This window comes from Ambystoma mexicanum, chromosome 3p, assembly GCF_040938575.1.
Source record: "Ambystoma mexicanum isolate Mex_15411 chromosome 3p, UKY_AmexF1_1, whole genome shotgun sequence".
In the NCBI taxonomy this organism is placed as follows: domain Eukaryota; kingdom Metazoa; phylum Chordata; class Amphibia; order Caudata; family Ambystomatidae; genus Ambystoma; species Ambystoma mexicanum.
The window spans coordinates 1,194,725,533-1,194,748,070 of NC_090925.1; the positions used below are offsets into that span (position 1 = coordinate 1,194,725,533).

A 22,538-nucleotide genomic window follows, 5' to 3' on the forward strand; every position below is an offset into this window, starting at 1 on the left:
TAGAAGATGGATATCCGGGTAAGCATGACTGTGTGCATGCCCAGCCCCCAATGCGCAACCATTTTTAGCGAATTTGCACACAAGGTGTGGGAGGCACCCAGAATTTCGGAAAGGGCAGGGCTGAGAGGGAACGCCGGTTCTTCGGGGAAGGAGGACTGTATGTTTGCCCAGTCCCTTAAAAAACTGTGTACATGTCATGGTGTTCTGCCAATACATCCACATTCCAAAGCAGTGGGTACATTTTTGTTCTATCAGAGGCAAGAGGGGTGCGGGGCAAGTAGTCCGCAATTTTATTTTATAAAAACCATCATAGTAATATTACTACAATCCCTGAAAATGTGTTTATTATTTTGCCCAATGTGATGGTGTGTGCCTGCCTGCATACTAATAAGGCAATTTACCATTCTACAGAATCTCTCGTTTCCTTGAATCTTTGTGTCGATGCTATCGAGAGGCCAACCCTCTGTGCCCCGACTCCCAACATTCTGCGCGCACGTGCTCACTGAAGGGCTCGCGAGCTCCAGTCATCTGCCGTTAATTATTGACAGGAGAATGCATGAACAAAAGACACATTCGGGAGGACAGACCTGAAACCTGCTGTGGGTTTTTTTTTTATCTGAACACCACGCACCAGCTGGTTGAAATGTGTAATAAAGGCCGGCATCTCGATGCAGTGTCTGTGAACGTTGTATGTCAGGCGCATAACAATGAGATTAAAACTGCAAACTTTAAAAGACAATACAGTGTTATGTGAGCGATCAGACTCCTTAGTACAACATGGGGAGATAAATGACAGCGTAAATTCTAGAACGGGGGAGGTTTGCCGACTGCCATGGACGGCAGGTCGCTTGCTGTAGCATCTTGTATTTGGAAAGCGATTTGTAGCTATCTACTAAGGCTGCTGCTCTGAAATGATCATTTTACATTCGAACGGTCTGGCAGCGCTGGGAGCATACTCTGAGCGCAGAGTGTTACTGGCTGGGATTTCCGGAGGCCCATATGGCCCAATATTGCACGACAAATGGGGTGTCACAGAAACACTGCATATAACCAAATTGCAAATGCAACTGCGTTCTTGGTTTACACAACATCAAGAACACATTCAATGAATAATATCCATATAAAACAATGGTTTTGCATGCACGGGACCGCCGACGTGAGCACAGGCATGCTCTCATGCACCTTGCATGCACTTTTCTGTCTTCAAAAAACGTGCTGGAAAAAAGAGTTACAACATGCAAAATGCCTTTTCTTTTTCATTTCACGCTCCATTTTGTGAAAGATGTACGTGCCACCTGCATTTACAGATAGCATTTAAAATGGATGTCTGCCTACTTTTAGCAGTTGCTCAATATAGGCGGATTCCTTAGGAACCCTCTCATGTTACATCTGCATGAAAGTCATCCAGGTAGGATATGATATGATAGGTTATTTATAACGTGCTTAATAGCCAGAGGTTTCTAAGCGCGGACCCGGCGATCGAACCCGTGTCGTCTTGCTTCCAAGGTGAGCCCGTTGCCCCTGAGCTTTCCTCCAGAGACAGAGTATACAACTGTGTGCTATTACAGATGGAGTCCGAAGGATTGGGAGGGGAATGCATATTCCCTCCCGTTTCCCTGTAAAATACCCCGGCCCAGTAAAGTAATTATAAAGATTGGTGTAAGGCATTTATGCCCCATGTTAACATTCATTTCACTGCATCACGGTGAGACGAAATGGCTTCTGCTGTACAGGAGTATGGGGTGAATAGTGAATAAACCACCTATTCAGCACTCGCATTTCTACAAACCAAGAGGGATCCCAATCATATAGGAAACCAGACACATTAAGGAGATGCACCTCCTTCATCTTTTGTGGTAAAGTGGGCAGAGGGAAGGCTATAATTTCAAGAGGGAGTACTAATAATATAATTATTCTTTTATAATCTGCTTAATAACAACAAGTGGTTTCTAAGCGCAGGATCGGGATTAGAACCTGTGTTGCGCTGCATTGTCTTGCTTCCAAGACAAACGTGAATCCATAGGCCCTTTAAGGGGAGGTAGTGCTGTCTGGGATGGATGGGGATGCAGAGCTTACACTCGCACCAATAATCGGAGCAACTCAGGAAGTTGGCAAAACGCAACTCTTATAATTGCAATTGTCTGAAACGTGGAGTGCAACGGACGCTGCCCAGTCATAAGTCAACGATTTTCATGAAAAAAAACCTCATATTTATAATAGAAATTCATCATACGTGACATCATACTATGTGGCAAAATAAGAAAACATTCTAGGGGATGTGATAGGCTTAAGAGGAACATGTAAGTATACTTTCTATGGGGGACTGGACTGTGATTGGGTCTCTAAGGTCAGGTGGACAGCTATGCCCACCCCTAGTTCAAGTCATCTTCTGTTCATACCAATACACAATGTTTCATTGACTTTTCAAACTATAGGGCTTTTTGCTATATGGCCCTTTACAATTGGTTGGCACGCTTGTACCCTTCTGGAATATTTCACTCGCTAGCAGCATACAAGCTGGTACCCCAGGTGCTGGAGGGTTGGCTTGGTCATGCCTCCCCACCCAATTAGCCCAACATCCATCATCATTCCTACTGTCTGCCATTCAATTAGTTATTTGAACTCGGCCTTGCAAGTATCACTGTGCCTGAGAATAGAAGGGAGTGTGAGCATGGCCTTATCTTCTAGTCTCGGTGTAGCTAACCCAAAGTCAATTTCCAACTTGACCATGTGACACGAGACCGTGTTTTGAGCTCCTTCATTGCATTTAATACTATTAAATGAATAAAACCTGGGACTTCTAGTGTTTTTCCATTAGACCTCAACCGGAGTCTGTCTTGCTTCTCACGTTCACTGTATAATCTCGAATAGATAACCAGTTTCTTGGCTGCTCCAAACCTTTACACTGGGACAGACAAGCCTTCTCGATTCTTCCTTCACCTTCAGCTGTTTTATTCTACTGTGCCACACTTTCAGCCCTTCTGTTCTCGGGGTCAAAATTTGCTAAAATGCATCATGGAACATCCAGATTCTACTCACACTTATGTATATATTGGCGGCACCACCTGCAATCTATTCACTACGTATAGCCAGCCTCATGATTACTTACTCTACTTGCGTCACTGCATCTGTCCAATTATAAAATGGCTTTGCATTTTCTTCAGTACTGTTTGCACGTGCAATCTTCATTTTGCTCATTAAATGTTGCTCAATTGTTTAGCCATCAGCATCTTTTCTGGATGCGTCATTTCTGCTTCATTTGACATCACCAGTCTTCTCTTTCACTCATTTTCCCACTTCTTCCGGAATTTCCTTCAGACTGTCATTTCTTTGCAGGTACATCATATAGGGTTTTCTCAATGGATACCTTGTTTCAAGGACCCTTTGCAGTATAGGTACCATTATTGGTTTTGCGCATATCACAATTTCCGGCTGCCAACATAGAGGCAAAATGGGGATGGGACTTCCAGTAGAGGCACTTTGTTCCTCCTCTAAACTCCCCCCTCTGGTTGATTCATTGACCTCTCACATCAGTCTTCACATCTAGACACCCTCGTCTGAAGAATTGTTTCTTCGGAGTCCATATCTTCATTACTCCTTTCAGAGATCCTGCTGATTTTACATGTTCATCAGTACTCCAGGTCATGAGACTCCATTGTCCTGTTAGGCTGCAGTAGATCCATCTTCCCACATACTTCTTGTGGTTTCTTGGACACGGGAACTTTGTTCCCTCAGGTGCATGAATACTAGCTTCTATATACTTTATGATCTCTTCATCTGTCAGCTCTTTGGGACCAAACCCTGATTCGACATTGATCATGATCTTCATTCCTGTTGATTTCTTTGCTGTCTTTTTGCACTGTGTGATTATATTCTGATCACACTAAATCCAAACATGATCACCACCACAAGGCTCCAAGGAACTTGGAGATGTTTGCTACCAATGTGGAACCCATGAGAAGATTGATGGAAACCAGTTGTCATCTGCAATATCTTCTACTTCATCTTCCATCTTGATGTGCAATTTCATCAGCATCGTCATGGCCTCTGTCAAGTCCCATTCTCTTCATCATGAGAAAGTATGAATGTGCAACATCATTCTCCGATTTTGGCTGCATCCCTGGCATGAAGATAATTGTGAATACTGCAGCAGTCTGACTGAACAACCTGTGTTCATATGGAATAGAAATTAAAAGTGTCTACCGATTTAGCTGAAAAGTAGTTCTCCCTCTTGGTTCGATTGAGAAATTCAACTGATCTCCTCTTTCTCAGGTGAACATCTGCTTTTGGAAACTCTCCAATGTTCAGGTCACTCTTCGGAATTACCAATGCTGGAACATGGACAAGTACTATAGAACTTAGCCCTCCCCAGTCCTTGGGCAGCTTTGTTTATGCTCTGGATCCACAGGCCCAATAGTGGTCCATTATCATTACTGTTTCATCCTTCATACCTGGTACATCGAAGATTCAACCGCACTGCTGATTCAACCGCACTGCTGATTTTCACCAACTTTTCTTGTGCCATTGTTTCTGAAGCATAGCTCTGCACTAGCCAGAAGCACTATCTGCAATGGGCCTCCTTTGCCCAAAACCCACGTCAGCAATTTTGCAAGATTCGGCCAGAGAGGTTTGCATCCCTTTGCCACACGATATATAACTGGTTTATGATGTCCTGTTACTGCCACCGCTTTTCATACAACTATGCCTTCTTCCCATGCATCTGGAAAAGTACTGTTCCCCAGATCTGAATCTGGCCTCTCTCCTTGTATCTTTGTATTTCTTCATCATCATTTCCTTGGCAATTGAACTTTTTATTTATTTTCCATCTGATTCCTGCTTCCTTCATTCCAGGCTCTTCATATCTTATCACATGATCTCTGATGTGTACCTTTGCTCTTGTCTTCAAATCTTGCACATAAACATCTTCTTCTGGAGCTGACCATTCAGTCACCCATACCAAGGATGCTGCTCGACCCTGGACTGACCCCTTGTATGGCAGAGTACAAGGTGAGTTAGGCAATGAGCTGTCTGGACTTCTATTTCTATAGCTATGAATAGCTTGGACTTCCTCCTAGCATAAGGTAGAAGAGCCCAAACATAGTAACTCACCTCAGCGGTTCTTTTTTCCACCTTCTCCATGTGCTGATACCACATGTTATTCCCCAAATGTGTTGTACTGTCTAGATCATTGTTTAACTCATAATCATCTTGCCTTGTGCTTCTCTTGTGTCTCCCTCTTGCTAGGTGAGTCTGCGCATAATGATCATGGAGTATATCAAACATGGAACTTCTTACAGGGGGAATTGTAGGAACACTTTTCAGAGAAATGGGTGACTTCACATGTGTCACTGGTGTAGGGATAATCACATATGGCCCTGGTCTCTTTGCAACAGTTAATACTGCATAAGTTACTGGAATTGGAAGAATCAAGGGGATGCCAACCTTTTTGAGACCAATGAAGTGGACAGTGTGATTAGAAAAATCAGAAAAACAATAATAAATGCTGAACAGGCATATATTATGCACCAATACATCAGTCCCCACCACATTCGATTCTCTGCACGTCGTTGAGTATGCTCATTTTCTGGAACGGCATTATTCTCAACAGTCCACAATGTGCCTGTGTACTACTTTTAAGGAAGGAAAAACCCATTTTAATCAGGCAACTCTGTTAGATGATCAGGCAGCTGCAAGATCTGTTCACTTATCGCCATAAGTAACCTCCTAACTGAAGGGTCATTCTTTGGATCTTGCAGAAATACACGTATGTTAGTATTGCACCAAACAAGATCAGGATAAAATTGAAGTATGTATATAAAGACAACAATAAGTAGTCCATGGGCATCGACATTGGAAAGGACCATGAGGTTAACCAAAGAGAAACTCAGTGAGGAATGAATAATGGAACAGCTCCCTTTTCCAATCATCGAACTCAATGTCCAGATCCGGCATGTTCAGCACATCAACACTTTTTTAAGTCCAATTCAAAGATTCCTGTGGCTCAAGAACATTAGCTTTTGCACTCATGCTAAAATATCTACAAAGAGTGTACGAGGTGAGCTACAACCAAATGCACACTTGCATTTATTTAATCAGCAATTTTAGCGTCCTCTTTCCTCATCAACGATCGAGTCTGCATGTGCTGAACTAGTTCTTCTTGTCTTGCTTCCGAATCAATGGGTGGGGTTGCATTGGTGTCACCAGCATACAGCTTCACATCACTCAGAGGTATCCAGGCGTACCTTTCTTGAACTTTCACTGCTGAGGGAGTGATATTCTCAACAGTGAAGGGTCTACTAAAACGGAGCTCATGGCTCTTCCTTGGGAGGTTGCGCACTAGAACTGGGTGTCCAATAAATCATTTGGGTACAGGTAATAGTTCTCTACATCCAGTTGCTGAATGGCCTTCATCTGTGTCCTGAGACTGACACCCCTTTACGCTTAAGAAGTTCTGAAATCACAGAGATACTAGCGGTCATAGATGTCAAATGCATACATAACTCATGTCCTAACAATTCTGCAGCCATCTAGGGATCAATTCTATTCCTCGATGGAGGAGACTGGGGCATTCTCATTTGCATCTCTGTAGTAACTCATGGGGTGTGAGGTGGTGGTCCGACCCAGGCTGATTTCTTAATGCATATAATGCAACGGGCAGGCAATACAGCCATCCCGCCGTCAGTGACAATTTGTGTTTAGCAATTCTTTCTTTGAGAAGACCGTTGAGTCTCTCACATATTCCGTTTGCTTCCGGGTGATGAGCAGAAGAAAACGTGTGTTTTATGCTAAGCAATAAGCTGGTCTGTTCAAATACTTCATTGACAAAATGGGGTCCACTGTCGGATCTCAGCACCTCACATACTTCCCATCTAGGAAAGACTTCTCAGAGTAAAAACTTTGCAGCGCAAGTGGTATCAGGGTGTGTACAAGGACCTGCTTTGATCCATCTCAAAAAGGGGCACACCACCACTATTATATACCTATATCCACTACATAATTGCAGCAAATAAACATAGTCAATATGTAAATGCTGAAAAGGACCATTCAGTCAAGGAATCACTCGTCTAATTGTTCACAATGTGTACCCAGCAGTAAACTTTTGACATACAATGCAATTTACTACATAAAATGCAACATGTTCTAAAAGGTTCGATACAAACCAGTCCTGTGCAAAAGCTGCTGCAGGGCTTTCCCTAATTACATGCGCAGGGTTGAGCAGCGGTTCAAGCACTACCCTTAATAAGGCTACAGGCATCACCGGCTTTTCAGTGCTGTCCTGTCACCATAATGCTTCAGAGGGGTATAAAGAACACCCCCTCCGTTTCCACAATTCTTGCTCTTCCAATGGAGCACTGCCTTGAAACGCCACCAACTGTGTTCTTAACAAATGATTAAACCCTTCATTTACAATCATAATTGTGACTACTTTTTCTTTTACATTTGGAGTATCAAAACTTGAAATATCTGGTGAATATGCAACTCTTTTGGCCTCTTCTTCTGCGGCTTTGTTCCCGCAAGAGATCCAATCAGTTTGCTTAGTATTTGCTGCGCATTTATTGTGATGGCTACTGGGAGTTGTAGTTCCTTGATAAACCTGCCCAATAAAGCTGTGTGTTGCACTGGAGTGCCGTCCGCCCAGAGGTAGCTGATCCTTTTCCAACGTGCTAGCCCTGCATGCACAGTTGACGACACATACGAGGAGTCACTGTACACCATCATTTTGTGCCCTGCGTTTTTATCAAGCACGACAGTAAGCGCCACTAGTTCTGTTGCTTGTGACGAAAAGTGAGACAGTAGTCTTTCACTTGCTACCACTTCAAATTCACCATTAGCTCTGTGCCTCACCACAGCTCAACCTGAATGCCTTTACCCATTGGTTTGATCAATTTTTGAAGACCCATCAATAAAGAGAACCTCCCCTCCTACTGGCGCATTCTCCATTACTCTTGGGATACCATCATAGACCTCTTCGTAGTTAGAGCAATCATGCACATGCTCACCCTCTGCCACAGGCTTGGCTACAAACGTGACAGGGTTCACTATTTTACACCTGAGTACTTTAATAGCTGGATTTGATATAACAACCTCATATGCAGAAGCCCTCTGACCTGTCAACATACCCTTCGGTTTCTCTAAAACAGCAAACAGTGCATGCTCAACAAACAATGTCATAGAACGCCCCACCATAATGCTGGTAGACTTTTCAATGGCTGCTGCCAGCGATTTCTTTGCAAGCAAAGTGTCCTCTCATAACTGGATCTAGAATCCCACTATAATATGCCAGAGGTGTATACCCTAATGTAGTCCTCTGTGTAAGCACTGCTGTCATAACTGTCCCATTTGTGTGCAAAAAACAAAATCCTCAGAATAGTTGGGAATTCCTCAAACTGGAACTGTACAAATTGCTTTCTTTAATTCTTCAAACCCTCCCTCGATTTCCTAGGTTCATTCTATTTTTTCCTTGCTCACTTGTGCTTTCTTCAGAGCCTGTAAAATAGGTCTTGTCTATGAACTATACTCAAATACCCATGCTCTAACATAGTTGCACAATACCAAAAATTGCTGGTTTTGTTTTATCGTGTGCAGTTTTGCTGTTTTCATAATCGCCTCAGCTCTTTCAGGTGTAACATTCTTCGCATCATTTGAGATTAACTGACCTATATGCAACACCACTTGACAATATTTCAACTTCTCCTTGTCTACTTTATAACCCTTGTCTGCTAGAATAATCATTAACTGAATCAAATCGTGCCTGCACTCATCTTCTGTCGTGCTGCAAACCAAAATGTCATCTACGTACTGCAGCACAACACTTTGCAAATCAATATTGCTTAGGTCCATCTGCAGGACCCTATTAAAGATCAATGGAGATTCACAGTAACCTTGGGGCAACTGAGTGCTCTTCAGCTTAGTATGACGAAACATAAATGACGTAAGGTCTTGGGGCCAGTATGCAGCGGGATTGAGAAAAATGCATTTTTCATGTCAATCACTGTAAAATATTGTTGTGCCTCTGTGGGAATGCTACATAGAATCGTCACAGGATTCAGATCTAAAGGAAACTCTGCCTCTACAATCTGGTTAATGTGCCCACGTCCTGAATTAGTCCCCATGACCCCTCTTTCAATTTTTTCACAGTGTACGCCGTGGTATTGCATGGTGATTCTGACATCACTAAGATACCCTGTTTCATTAATGCTGAAACAGTTTTGAAAACACCCTCATACGCCTCTCGAGACATGGGGTACTGTCTTGCTCAAGTTAAAATTGCTTCTGGCTTCAGCTTCATCTTAACCTCCCCTAGCCCCTTTAGCAGGCCTATGTTATAGAGGCCTGTAATGCATAAAGAGGTTGGCAGTCCTCATCAAAAACTGCTGGGTGCTGCAACATGATCATCATTCGCTTTGGGATTTTTCTTTTTTCTATTCTGATCCAATATGTAATACTCATTTCCAATATTACTTTATCATCTGATGGATCATCTCTAAACATATCCTCGTCAGTGACAGCAGTCAATCCATACCCTTCCCCAATGGTAATCACTGTTTTCCATGGCCTGCCCTTGTCATCGGTTCCTTCGAGAATGGCCAATTCCCTTCGCACTACAGCTGCATCTATTCTCAAGGGAATAATCTGCACCCCCTCTTCGTCCATCGGTATCTGTGGCCTGAACTAAAACTCATCAGGTATTCTCGTAATCTTTCCCACTAGACCAGGTAGCCATGTCAACAAAATGTGCACCCCATAAAGAAAGACTTCTGGCTCTAATGGCATTCCTCACAGAGCCATTTGTCCTGTAAATGCCAATATAAATTCACCCACAGTTAGATAATGTATCCCTGGAGTGGAACACACTATGCCTTATCAGTAAAAGAAATTGTCATATTTATCTTTGTCATTAAATCTCGGCCCAGAATATTAACCAGTGTCTGCCTTGAATACAATAATAGAACAGACATGTCACACTCTCCTGTAGAGACTGGTAATTCATTAGTGAAAGGAACGATGCGTGTAGCTCCAGAGAAGCTACACATCAGCGAGTTGCACCTGTGTCTACTAAAAAACTAAAAAAAAGAAAACAATGTGCCTCCTATGGTAACATCAACCCTTGATTCCTCTTGGGGGCCTGGTCTTATTGATAGTACTGAACACATCGAGTCACCCTTTGAGAGCTGTCCTATTGTGGGTACATACTTATCCCTGTACCCGTGAAAGGACTCCCCCCCTCTCCCCCCACTACAGTGACACCCCCTACTTTAGGTGTCAATAACTGATAACTGTCCTGTATTTGCATTCTGCTGTTTCTGCATGGGTGTGTGCTGCGACTGCCCTTGTGGCGGATTCAATGGTGCTTGCTGTGGTTGCGATGCCCGTTTCATTTGTGCCGCTTGTGCTTGATACACTGTTTGATCTTAGGCAAACCCATCCCTATATTGTGAGCTATATGCTGGAGGATAAGATTTCCCACCTCTTGAGAATTGCCAATTATGTATATATCCTTGGCCTCCAAATGTTTGCGTAATGTGCCCTGTCATTCCACATGTCCAACATATAGGAGGGGCTCTTCTGACAAGCCCCCCATGTTTCAAGCCTCCTTGCACATTTTGATTATCATTCTGCATATTCTCAAACCCATATAAGCCCAAATAACCTTATTTTGAAAACCAGCCTGATTATTTGAAAACCACCCCTTGCTCTGTAACCCATTCCTCTGCCTCTCGGCAAAACCCTGTGGCATTCTTGGTCCATCTGGCATGGATTATTCACCTGCGATGCACCCGCTGCTTGCTGCATTCCCAGCCCCTCTCTGCTTGTCACTACTGCCCCTTCTATGGTGTACTTTGACAATTTCTTCGGAACTAACTTGGCTTACTCAAGATTTCTAGCATCTTCCTTCTTATTATTCTCTTGTCACCGCCGGCAATGATGCGTGATAGTCAACACCATCTCTGCCCATGGCTTCGCTTCCATTCCCACTAGTTTCCTGAGCTGTCTTTGTACCTGTTCTGGCAATCCCTGACACAAAATGTGGTAAAATACTGGCACTGATTTCCCCCAAGGTTCCCTCATTTCCAAAGTCTACCTTTCCTAAATATAAGCAAGCAGATCTTTGTCATCTTTATTTTAAGTGCCATAATTGCACCCATATCTGACATATCAGGATACTGTACCCCAGTGCGCCCTCCAGATATCTGCTCTATAGTTATTAAATGGCGCTCCGTCATGAGCTGTATTCTGTGTTGTGACACTTGTGTAACCTGCTCTCATCCAAATGTCATCAGCCATTTCCCCAAGGATGGTTGCTAGTAGAACTTAATATCCGCTATTGCCAGAGTATTTCTTCCTGTCATCTTTTCTAGCTCATAAATCCATTTCCCCGACCCAGCCGTTAAACTGGGGAGTTTGCATCTTAAATTATCCTTCTCCATTTATGGCCAGGGAATATACTGAGGTCCCTCCTTTCTCCAATAAAGGGAATTGTGTGAACCAAATCCGCAATTGGCTCCCATCATCTGCCTATCCATAGAAGAGACAATGGTTCCTGACTGCCTCCTTCCTGGCAATTACCTTAACCTATTCACATATGGTGATGTTTCTCCTATCTCACTATGCAATTGCCCTTTAGTATACTCTACATATGCCATGGCGGCTGGCACCCTATCCTTAAGTTGCTGTAAGACTTCCTTGTCTGTCTGCAGACATCCCTCAGGACCGCATGCACTTTCTCCCTCCTCCCCACGGAAGGTTTCTCTCTCTTCATCTGACATATCTATTGCCCAACTAGTATGGCTTTCATATCTCTCATCCCTATTTAAGGTCAGCCTGTCTAAGGACAATGCTCTATGCTCAAGACTAAATGGACTTCCTTTGCCTTGTGATCGGGCTACTGTATATCGGTCTTCATTTCCCCTGCTTCCCAATTCACCTCTTGCTCTCAAATCTTGATAGGCTCTATCGATCCAATCCCTGATAGTCCCTATTTCAAAGTTCTCATCTAATGGAACTTTAGATGCCCCTGACTTTGCTCCCTGTGATGGGAGGAACTCCTCTAGATTTATCCACATTGTCTTGCCATTGCCTTCTGCAATGGGAGGAACATCTCTATATGACTCCATGATATTACTGGACTCTGCTCAATTCATTCTTTCTGAATGCAATCAATATTGTGTTCTTTTTTCCTCCATTTCTTCATCTAATGCCCTTTGCTTTCTTGCTTCTCGTCTAACCCTTTACTCTTCTTGTCTTTTCTGTTCCCTTCTTACATTTTCTCTATGCTCTTCTTTTTCTTTTTGTATTTGCATTCTTTTATATCTTAATTTCTCCACTTCTTCCTCTTGTCTCCTCTTCTCTTGCCTATCTCATTCTTCGATTGCTCTCTGCCTGTTGTCATACTTCATTTGTTCCTCTGCCCTTCATCCTTCTTTTGCTGCTCCTATTCATACATCTGTTATCGCCTCTATTCTTTCTCTTATATCCGTCCACCTTCAGTCTCTTTTCTCGTTCCCTGTCTTTTCTATCCTGCTCGTCTTGGTCTTCTCTTTGCCTAACTTCCTCGCTACTTTTCCCATTGAGCTTGAGCAATAGCTGTCCACCCATTCATTTGTTCTGTACGAGCGTTGCCTCGTCAGCTTTATCCTTTTCTCCTTTCCATCATCTCTTAATCTCTTGTTCTATATCTAGGGTAACGTTTGGTTGTTTGCTTTTCTCCTCTTTGTCTTGTAAGACCTTAAAGATATCCTCTTTTCCCTTAGTCTCCTTTAGTCTATCGTCTGTAGACCTTTTGAAAGCTATTTGCAGTTTGCGCTTTTTGTTCCCCTCTGCTCTCTGCCTGAGTTGTGAGGATTCAATGTTCCCTGCCCTCCCCAAAACCTCAGTAAACACCTTTGGCCTCTTGGCTTTCTCTAGGTGTTCATCACCTTGTTGTTCAGATCATTTTTGTATGTTCTTCCAACCCAACCGATTTCCTGGTTCTGGGAGAGTCCTTTCCATGGTTGGTTTCTCCACTGATTGCATTGGGGTTAGGTCGGCTCTGGGCGTAAGGTTCTTCGGTAGACCCTTCAAGTTCAGTCCAATCCTTAAACAGAAGGATGGCCAAAGTGGGAGGACAGCGGCCGAAAAAGTACTGTTGTAACTCAGGGGGTCCTGCCACTTTATAATTCAACATACATCAATGCTGCATGTTATTTTATTTGTTGGAGCGAGGTATTTAGTTCCCTCCTAGCCTTCTTCAAATACCATTAGTCTAGACATTCCTATTAATGCATAAGAAATTCTGACTGTTTTGGGGTGTTTTAGAATTAACAGGTTTTATTTCTTTTGTGAAATTTTTAAAACAGTACTGTGATCATTTCTCAGGGTGCTGTATTTATAGACAAAAAACAATTACGTGGTGAGAGAATCAACATATACATCAATTTAGAAAAATTTGAAAGGTTATTGCAAAAAATATACCTTACTCTTTTTCATGGTGCATTGATGTATACATTTGAAATCAGAATAATACATAAACCCATTTTCGGTTTTAAGTTACTGTTTTGGCCTCCTAATTTCAGTCTTTTCACAACCAGGACATCAATACAGGCATCAAGAAAAACAATGTTGAAACAAATTAGACAGTGTTTATCCTGCAGTGCCTTTGTTTTGTCACATAGGCACCTGACTTGTTTGCACTTGTTGTGGCAGTGTCTGTATATCTATAACATCCTAAATGTCCAGTCGCATAAGTAGTAACGTGTCAATCATTTAGCATTACCTTTATTATATATTGCTATTTTGTTAAAAAATAACCAATCCTGGGTCGACTCTCTAGTAATTAGCTGCAGTTTGTGGTTAGGAGCTAGAGATGGTGTAGCTTGTCCTTATCCAGTGACGTTTCAGCCAGTTGGGTTGTTGCCTTCATCTGGGTCGTGGGTTGGGTATCCCTGTTGTGGGAGAAAGGATGAGTTGGTATGTAAGTGTGACATACGGCCTTAACAATCATCTTATTAGTGGTGTAAAAAGCTTTGGGCTAAAAACCAATCTAACTTACTGTTGAAGGTTAAAAACTTTTGAGGCTTTCAATTATCGCCTATTGTACACTGACCTTAGCGACCTTCCATTGCTTGGTGCAGATAGGAATCAAAAACGTGGACCGCTGTTCTGGGACAGGTTTTTTGGCACCATTGGATGGTGTTCAGGGTGAGCGGTATTCAATAGAGTTTGAGGCTGTGGAGACAAAAAGGCTGGGGGATCTGGGGCAGTTAGGTCAGCCTCTGTCAGTCAAAGTTATTGTAGTGATGCACTGGTGGTCTGTGACCTATACGTTGGATTCCCATGGGATTACCTCTGTATGGCATGCGTGGTCCTGTCTCTGTCATGACCCACAGAACTTGCCCTTTCTGGACTTCCTGGTCCTTATCGTGACTGGGCTTGTATTCCTTGTTACTCCCAACATGGCCGTACCAAATGACTTGCCTCGCACCAGCCTTTACGTCGGACACGGCACATTCTATAAATGGGCCATGCCCCCGCGGCCCTGCACGTCTCAACACTATCATTAGGTAGTGACTAGACGTGTGTGTGTGCTGTTCGGCGAATCCACTATTCCTAGTTTCCTGGTCTCTTCTTCCTTCCTTCCACCTTTTCCCTCTAAATCTGCTCCCGGAATCCTCAACCCTAGCGACCGCTACTTTCTTCCTGGACATCCTGGAACTGCGACCTTCCTGGAACTCTGAACGCGCTCTGGAGCCGGACGAGACTCGAGCGAGCCTATACAAGACCCGATCCGTCCACAAGAGGAATCCTCCCGCGGAACAGAGCAAGAAGCGAGACGGGGGAGATTTACGACAGTCTGTCGCTTCTTCATGGTTGAGGTCTGCTTGTTCATAGGATTTTGTCTCCGGTGTTCTGTGGGATAGATATTTTGAGATAAATGTCTGTTCTAGTACCAGAGTATCAAGAATGTAGTGGGCATACGAAAGTGATTAGAGCTGAGGGTGTTCTACTGGTGTGTCCATCGCTGTTTCCTACTCTGAGAACTGGTCCACAAGTCTCTTGTTGTGCGGCAGTTGCCGGGGCAACTAAATTAATCCCTAGCATGCATGGCTTTAGACGTTGTATCTAACGCTGCAATCCCTATTGTGAACACTGCTCCCAATGCGATAATCTGGGTGCGATGGATCTAGATGTATGGCTATCTGGAACCGCACTTGTTGTGTACATCCAAAATGATAGCGTTTTGATATATGGCGAATGGGCAGGTGTGTGTTGTGTCCGTTCGGTTGTCATGGTTACTGTTACAAATATGAATTTTACGCATGCGCAGAAAGAGGGAAGAGGAGGAGGGTTTTGTGGGTGTTCTGTCTCCTAGATGCATAGTGAGCCTTATGTGGCTGGAAGGGACTGATCTAGGCACGTGTGGTCCTGGATGAGTCCCAACGATTAATTGAGGTGAAGTGGTTGTAACCTAGCTGGGGCACAGGGGTCACATCCTAGTGGTGCCAGCTATGCTATTGTCCAGGGGTTAGTTGTGCACCATGGTAGGATCAAATCAATGATGGCTATATCATTGGATGGCCTGAGATATGTTTGGTTTCCTCTGTGTACTACCGGGGTAGATTCAGTGTTGTAATAGGGCAACTACAATGATGTGACCCATGCGCCCCAGCTAGGTTACAGCAACTTCACCTCAACGAATGACCCCAGGCCATGGTTAAAGATGAAAGTGTCTGATGTACTTGTGGGGGGCAGCATGTCTTTCTCCTTTTGGGGTGTACTTGCCAAATTACACTGATGCCCTGATTCATGTTCAAAGCTTTCCACATGAGCTCCGTCTATTGTACAACACATATACTCACTGATCAAAGCGTCACAGTGAACAGCCTTCTTTTGTAAGAGTTGGTTGGACTGGGTGTGCTGATGAGTCATGTCCAGGTAGGTCGGCTTTCCTTTTTAACACAAGCCTGTTAGTCAGCATCCACTTGTAGACAGGTGCCATCACCCTCTCACCCTCAGGTCCAGCTGGCATTAGCCGCAAGTCATTTAGCTGAGACTGGGGCTGGAGCAGAGAAGAAGTATTAATAGGGCCAAACTTTTCAAGGTAGGCAGCTGTGGACGCTGTAATTATTACCTCTGCAACATGTGCTGCCAGCGGAGGGAGCGGTGGAAGTGAACCTCCACTGCCCCTCCCCATTCTCATCGAGTCAGTGTCTATAAGTGGGGTCATCCCCTGAGCAAGAGCTAGGAACATTGTAGGCATAGTGAGGGAACTCCTCTCCCCCAACCACCCCTACAGTCTTATCGTCCTCTAGCCCCAACTGGCCCGACTGAGACATCTGCTCGTGATCTTGCACAAGTTTCATTTGTGGCTCCATGCAGCCACCGGTCTCTGCTCCCTCGCAGTGAACTGCAAAGAACTGTTGCCACTCTCCTGCCACCCCATTTCGCTTTGCGAGGTGGGTGTCACTTTTTAAGATCTCTTCCCCACAGAGTCAACAGAGAAGGCAGACTCTCACAGGCAGCAAGGCAGGGCTCTCTGCAAGGAACCTCTGACACTTTGCTGTCACTCTGCTTCCACCGCAGTATCTTCACAGCGTGTACCAACTCTCTCGCTCAGCTAGCTATTCACTTCTTCACTGCTTTCATTGGTCCATGCTCGGCAGACCCGTGCGGTATGGCTGTACCTCAGGGTACATGTCCCACTCTCTCTTGGCTTTTTGTCATGTTGTAGTGACTCCACAGTGTTTCTTCTTTGGCGGTTTGCAGCCTTTGTGCTGCGCTACCAACTCTCTCTTAGCTGGACAACTGCTTCTGCGGTTACACTGGTCCATGCTCGGTGGACGCTTCTAGGATGGCTTTCTGCTGCTCCGGCTGCATACAAACCTCCCAGTTCCTCCAGGGTCTCTCTCACAGCGATCGTTTCCCTCTACTCTTTTGAATGGGGTCTGCCCAATCAGAGGTCAGAAAAGACTAGACCATTCACTCAGCCTTTCATTAGTGCTCTCTATCACCCTCGTCTCAGTACATAAAGTATATGTCCCGTGAGGAGTCCACACTCTTCCTCGTCCCAGTACTTCCTACTTTACTGATTTTAAGGAAACAGATAGGAACACTAGTGGTGGTATTGCAGGGGGCTGGTTAGGAAGGTGGAATAAGGTAAGGTGGGCCATGAGGATACTGCGTTCTCTCCAGGTCCTCACAAATCCCATAAAGGACTTCCCTCGCCTTGAGTTCCACCCGCTGAGTACCGCCCCCAGGGGGACTGTCGGGTAATGGCCTCACCTCCCTAGCCTCATGGGAAAGGGCCCCCTCTAGGGGAGAAGTGATGACATCCAAGGATTCGTCACAACGGCTTGTACAAATAACCCCAGTGTGTAGGTGGACTGTCAGCCGTTCATTCTAGATTCGAGTGAGGATGCAACGTGTCATGTTCCTGTGCCAATCTAGCTGGTATTGCAATTAAATGGTTATGTGAGTTGTCTATTTGTATTTGTATTTTATTGAATTTATATAGCATTTTAATCCAAAGTTGCGGGTGATGGTAGGCAGGCCAAGCCATTGTTCAATTTTAATTTTATATATATATATATATATATCTGTGACCCGCACTCCAACACAGTCAAACAAAGGGCAAACACTGTCAAAGGGAATTTCATAAATGAGCATGACGACTTTAATACATTCATATTATTTTCTCCTGTTTAATGTAAACAGAGTTACATATTTTTGTTGTCATTCTGCACATTCTGTATATTCCTTCATAGAACAAGCTTTGTATAACCGGAAAGCATATATGAAAAGGGATGTGAAAAGGACAGGACTAGGTTGGATTCTACACAGATTGGCTACAGTATATTATGGCATCATACGACAGTTGGGAGAAGTCTTGAGACTGGCATGTTTTACAAAGAAAATATATATGATGGAATAAGGAACATGCCAGGTTAGGGAAAGAGGATAGCAAGGAAAGTTCTAGCGCAGCAGTAGGCAAAATGTACTGGAGACATCTACTGGCAATGACATGTTATGTGTTGGGGCTTTATGCTGCACACCACTGCCATGCATGGTCTTCAGACACTCGGACGAATCTGAAGGGGGGGGTAGGTTAGTGGGGCAAGAGGGAAAGGCAAGATAGCTTTGCTGTTGTGTTGATGCGTGCAGCTCGGAACTACCCTGAGCTCTGCAAGAAGGTCTGTTTGAGTGTCCTTGTGGAGAGCCTGCAGTGCTAGGACACATTGGATGTGACGGTGTGAACACATGGACCATGACTGCAGCTATCCCTCCGCATACAATGAGATATCTAGTTGCAGGGATTCGCCCAACCAACCTTTAAGGCATGAAGGTGGAAGGTACAGAGCAATGGAGTCTCAGTGCACTTTCAAAGATACAACACGTCACTGCAGAATTTAAAAAAAACACAGCATCAGACATTTGGTTTGAACGAAGAGCACTCAAAATCTGGTACAGAGCAACATGGAACGTGCCAGATGAATTAATGATACAAGTGGTAGTTGATGTTTAAATGCATTTCTGCCTACGTAAGAACAGGCATTAGCAAATAGAAAGCAAGTTGTTTATGGGATACAGAATTGCCCCAGTCCACAGACCGGTTCTGAAGGGCACTTGTAATGCATCAGGTGGCACCTTTTGGAAATCTTGTAGTGTTTTAGAACAAAGCATCTGACAAGAGCAAACATTGCTATGATCATGGAATCGAAAGTTCCTTAAAAGAAGCACAATTTTGTTTATTTTCTCTTGATGGAGAAATATTAAATAATCCATGCAAACTATTTTCTAACATGTAAATGTGCCCATAGAATGTGTATCCATTGTTCATTGGAGTAGGCAATACTTTTTTCTATCTTGAGGAGACACAAGAAATGGCTATACTTTGTACGACTGAATTCATGGAGAAGTACCCAATCGAAATAAACGCCGGTTCCTTAGGTTGGTGATCTGTGTCTTTGTGCTGAGCTTTCTCAGTAGTGTAGACCCTTGCACTCCTAGTTGGACCTTGTGCAAACTTGGGAGGTATGATCAAAAGCAGTATAAATCTGCAGTGCATGAGAATATGTTCATAGATAAGATATTTGCTGATTAATGTCTCTGAGCATGCTCCGTAGCATGGCATGCATGTGCTGTCTCTAGGCATGCTCTGTAGCATTGCATATGTATACGGTGTAGCTGATCAGAAGAATAACGCAGACACTCTGAAGACATTTCCAACAGGATTTATTAAATTATAAGAAGGCTTAGCTATCCCTATAGCTATAGGTGGTTCTCTACCTATATAAATAACTAAGCTGCTCATCAGTCATCCGGAAATGTCAAAATCAAAACCAAGTTTGCTGTCCAAAACTAATTATATCGGACACTACCACTATTCAAAACAAACTAAGGCCAGGAGAATGACTCCCTTCTCCTGGTGAGCAGGGTTCTGCTTTGCTTTAGAGTTCTTTTAGTATCTTATTTTTAAATAGTCTTTAGCCATTTTCTGTACCAGGGCTTGCAATTCTTGGATACCATCTTTGGATCCTTTCTCTGCTTGTGGGATTACTTTCCAAGGGTTCTTTCATAAAGTTAGTTTGGTCCTTAAATCCACCTGGTTGGGCCACGTACAACCTTGTGTGGTTTATTCTCTTGACTGGGGTATCTCTTCTTGATTATTACTGTCACTCTCCCCACCCCACTTTTTAGTCTTCTCTTGTCCTGGTGTTTGCTTCAGATCCTTTGTTTGTACAACATAGTATTCTCTCTCGAGTCGACTCCAATTGTAGCTTCTGGGACACCAAGAGTTATTCTATCATTTTTAGGATACTATTTCTTGACCTGGAGTAAACTTGTTCCTGGGCTTCTTGTTACCTTATTTCTCTCCTCTGTATAGTTTGAATTCCCCAACTTTGTTTATTTGCCTCACTCTCTTTGTGAAAAGGTGCCTTAATTTCGTAATACTCTCTAGGCTCCCTTTTGTATCCCTTAAATGTTGAGATATTCTCCCCTCTTCCCAGAGTGGTGACTTATTGATAGTCTGTTTCTCAAGTTTAACTAGCATGTTGCCTCTTCTGTTGTTAAAGTTCAGATTATTCAACTTTGCAGTTTGAATTTCAACAAATCTGCTGGGATGAGTTTCTTCACTCGTATAGTGATTCCCTTTTGGGCTCCCGTTCTCAAGATTACCTCTCTTCTCATAGGGGACTCTCTCCAGAGACTGCAGTCACTCGGGATCTTACTTCTTGCTTGGTTTCTCTTTCTTGCTTGGTTTCTCCATCGGCTTCTCCTCACCGTCTTCTTGCGTTTCCTCCTAGCAACTGTAGCTGCTTCGGATGCCTCTGCGGGTTGTTGTCAGTATAGTTGACTGGGCCGCCTGCTGACTTCAACCTATTGGTGGTCACGTCACCAAAGGGTCTTGGCTTCTCATACCCTCTTCTCTAGTTCAGAGCAGTTCTGTGGCTCTCGTCTCTGCCTCACACTTGTGTTTTCCTGTCTCAGAGTATCCCCAGCTTCTGTATTATTCTCCCTCTCTCTCTGATCTCAGCATCTCCTCTTCTTTAAATGTCTGTGTCCCAGCAAAGCCAAGGTTTGTCCTTAAAGAGACAGCTTATTTTCTCGGATAGTCATGTACATGCTAAGTTTGTCTTCGGTGCAGTCTTGGGTTTTATTGCTGTTAGGCATCTCAGATAATTGCATATATGCCATCATGGAGAAAGAGTTTGGGAGTTCCTTAGAGGAAAGTGAGTCTTTGTCCCGTAAATGGGAGACTCTCCCAGTGAGGTCCTGCTTGCCCAGACCCCTAGGGAGGGTCTTGCAGAGCGGGCTCACCTCCATAGCCTCTAAGGGAAATTCTCCCCCTTGGGGAAAGGGACACATTGTCATGATTAATCACATCTGCCTCTGAGCATGCTCTGTAGCTGTGCATGTGTATGCTGCCTCATAGCATACTCTGTAGTATTACATGCATGTTTTGCCTCTGAGCATTATTTGTCTTATTATCATGATTGTATTCATTGAGCACAGAGAAGCAACTGAGAGCTCTACCATCACAGGGGGGAAGATCACAGTGAGGAAAGCAGACAAAAGGGGAGCTAACAATAGGGCAGGGCGGTTAATTGGCACCATGGGAGGAACCAAGAAGAGCAGATCACCGAGTCTCATATAGGGTGCGGATCAGAGGTTTTCTGCACCTAAGTGTTAGGCAGTTACTATTCCTCAATGGAAATATCTTGAGCTATTTCCTGAACTGCAGAAGTGATGGGGAAAGTCTGATGTTCACAGGGAGGAGCTTACAGAGTGTTGGGGCGTAGACGCAGAAGGTCTGGCATCTGGTTCTTTCCTTCCTGCACCTGCGGAGTTGAAGTCTGAATATGTCCTTACTTCTGGCTGATCCCAGGCCTCTGGAGATGCTGAGTTTCTTGGTGAGGTAGCATGAGGACATCAGAGCATGCTCTGTTACATCACACAAGTGTGCACGGCCTGCCAGCATGCACTATAGCATCATATGTTTGTGTTTCCCCCTAGAACGCTCTGTAGCTTTGGATACGTGTTTTGCCTCCGAGCATGCTCTCCAGCATCATGTGCATGAGCTGTCCCAAATAACTTTCTGTAGCATCCCATGAAGCATCCCATGTGTGTTCGGTCTCCGAGCATTTTGGTGGGGAGCAAAATGTTGATTAGTTGACGGGGATCTTTACATGGTTTCCTAGGTTTTCACCCTTATGTATAGCGCACACTGTGCAGCAAAAGACATCAATGTGCAGAAGGAGCTGATGAATGCAGGGTTGTCTTTATTTGGTATTTATTTATTTATAGTGCGCACCTAACCCGGGAGTAGCAGGGCGCAAAGGCATCAAGAGGATTGCAAGCCTCGTTACATACAGAGGATGACGTCCAGCTGAGGTTACATTGCTGGATCATCCAAAACACAGACACAGGTGAGGAATTAATTTACAAGAAGAATAGTCTACAGGATAAGGTTATAGCAAGAGTTGTACTTACAAATGTCAATAGACCGGCTGGGTGATCAGATTTACAGTCATGGTAGTGTAGCGCATCGGGCATTATATATCATGTTCCTTGAGCCACTGAATGGTCTTGGATCTGAATTGGCAATAAGGGAGGTCTTCCCTACAGGGGAATTCCAAAATTGCACTGCTTTAACGGGAAAGCTGTTCCCTCCAGCCATAGTGCGTTAAATCTAGGCATTTAAAGTGATTGTCATGCTTTAAAAACGAGGTGTATTTTCCAGGGTTGAAGCTTTAGGCTTCCCATTGGTTGTAACCAAATTTCATAGGAATGATAACATTGCCATGAAGGATGCAAAGGAACATCACCGCTACGACTGCTTTCCTATACACGCTGGGATTTGAGAAATCTCTGACCCTGTGCAATAAACAAAGCTAAACCGATATGTATACATATCTGTATGCTTATGTAAGTACATGTATACATAATCACAGACAAACCTTTGAATTCCTTTATAATAACCTATGTTGTTAACAAACTGTTATTTAAAAAATGAGAAATAAAGAAATGCCAGTTAAAGGGCCATTGTGGTTACAATAATA

At 43.8% G+C, this 22,538-nt stretch overlaps 1 protein-coding gene across 3 annotated transcripts in view; it reads left to right on the forward strand.

Moving 5' to 3' along the window:
- The window catches only part of SPOCK1 (SPARC (osteonectin), cwcv and kazal like domains proteoglycan 1), a 3,006,883-nt gene that overhangs the window by 445,033 nt on the left and 2,539,312 nt on the right, over positions 1 to 22,538 (forward strand). The window lies entirely within an intron of this gene.